At 36.2% G+C, this 2,178-nt stretch overlaps 1 protein-coding gene across 1 annotated transcript in view; it reads left to right on the plus strand.

The window, feature by feature from the left end:
• The first annotated feature begins 495 nt into the window (after window positions 1-495).
• Window positions 496-2,178, plus strand: part of Mdr49 (Multi drug resistance 49) — a 93,735-nt gene continuing 92,052 nt past the window's right edge. The window contains exon 1 of the mRNA XM_018519527.1: window positions 496-710. The gene's annotated coding sequence lies outside the window, so the exon portion shown is untranslated. The remainder of the gene's footprint in view (window positions 711-2,178) is intronic.

Genomic DNA, 2,178 nt, shown 5'->3' on the forward strand with positions numbered 1-2,178 from the left:
TTTACAAAAAAATCGTAAATCTTATTTTTTTATTACAAAACTTTGTGAAATACATATATTTAACAAAATGCACATGTAATAAATTCTGTAATAAGCAAAAGATTGGATTATCTTTTTAATTTTCCAATAAAATATAGATTATTTTTTTATTGCAGTTTTACTATCTTCCTACGAAGTGTCATAGATATCCTTGATTAAAATTGAATTAATCATTCAGAGCACACAAACATTTTTTTTTCTAAATCATAATAGAAGAAATGTCTGAGAAAGAAAGAAATTGGAAATTTTTTATCAGACCAAAACGTCTAAGGCCGTCAGGTCATTGTCGATGTGGTGAGGGTAAACCCGGCATTAATGTCAGTCAGGCAGACTCGGACAGACATAAGTAAGCGATCGTCACTACGGATACGCACTAACACATACATTAGTCACGCAATGTGACGAGTGAGGTAGGTAGTAGACGGTGGTATACATAGAGGTTCTAGTACCAGCGGAGTCAGTGTAAAACTGCCTTCTGTCCGTAACGTGTCGAACCGTAGTCAGTCGGGTAAACCGCCATACAGTTCGATCGGAATCCTTCTTCAATCCAAAAGAGCCCTACAGAGAGAGAAAGCACGCGACGACTTCTGTCTGAGAATTTTCTTATCGCGAGGAGTTACACCAGATATCAGAAACCCTTGAAATTCTCCACTCTATTTCTGTACAGGAAAGTAAGTGCGATCGCTGGGTGCGAAAGCCTCAGCGACAATCGATTTTGACGATTTAATAGACCAACTTTAATAGATCATTAGAAATAAATTTTGTTGTTAACCCTTCATTATTTGCATGAGAGGTCCAAGATAAGCCTGCCTGATAAATTCCCTAAATGTATAAATACTATTTATACATACATTATTATATGTTTAGCAAGATTGTTTCTCAATTAAAAAATATTTTGGCATTTATCTTTATCTAAAGAATGCACAGAACATTGTGAATCTTCATTTAATTATAAATTATCGAAGAGAACGATGAAAATTAATATATAACGTTGGGATGTGTGTCAGAAACATCTCAAGTGAGTTAAATAAATTTTGCAAGTAATGTAGGGTTAATTGCGAGTGTAATGCAGAATTCATGTAGCATTATGTAGAATTATGCGGTAGATTTTTTGTTTTTATTTTTCATTTGTAACGGATCTCTCGTCATTGGAATCTCGGTTTAACGTTGCACGCACGTGACGTATCTGATGCGACCGCATGCATTCAATTAACGTGAACGTTCCTTCCGTGTTCTGTAGCAATTGATGAAGGCACATCTAATTAAATTGATTCTCGCAACTGAATTCTGAGATAACACGTACTTAGACACGACACTCCGCTTGGGGATCTTTAATGAACGATTGATTTGATAAGTCGAATTGATCTCGCTTCTGAAATCGTCAAAAATAAACAAAAAATACATATATCAAAGATATATTAAAAAATTAAAAAAATAAAAATAATATTTAGGACGAACAGAACAAATGCGATTTAGATTATGAAATATAAAATTGCTAATTATCGTTTAACATAGTATTTCATTCTATTTCGACAATTGGTCCTCACGTAAGCCAACTAAAAAGTTGTAGGTTGTTGATGGAATAAAATTGATACGAATCATATTGGCGGAAGTTATTTAATCTTTGCGTTTTCTCTATTTCTACCTGTTTTTACGGATGTAATCTCTGCAATACGGGTCACGGAAATAAGCGCGGAATATTGAAGAAAATATGCGAATTTATATATGCGTGCAGGACAATGCACGGATGTCGACAGGTTGCTGAGACTTATCGGCGAGCATTATCTGGCACGATATCGGGAAGTGGATGGCATGAGTCGGTCAGACTGCGATTATATACGTACGTGACCCTGGAAAATCGTATGCCATAAATTTGCTGGTTGGACCCCGAGGTTGTGGAGCGCGCGTTACATGCGAATAAATCAAGGCCAGTGGGCAGCTCACGGCAAAAAAATTCAATCAAACAAACAAACGTGTCATCGGACAAATGTTCAAAACGACTCATTCATCGATGAACTTACCAGTAGATACTTGATGGGAATACTTTGGTACTATTACATTTATCGAGCGAAGACAGAGAGTTGTGTGTATGAGAAAGTGAGAGAATGAATGAGTGAGAGAGGGAGAGGGGCGAGCGAG

Source organism: Trachymyrmex cornetzi, unplaced genomic scaffold, assembly GCF_001594075.2.
Source record: "Trachymyrmex cornetzi isolate Tcor2-1 unplaced genomic scaffold, Tcor1.1 scaffold83, whole genome shotgun sequence".
NCBI lineage: Eukaryota > Metazoa > Arthropoda > Insecta > Hymenoptera > Formicidae > Trachymyrmex > Trachymyrmex cornetzi.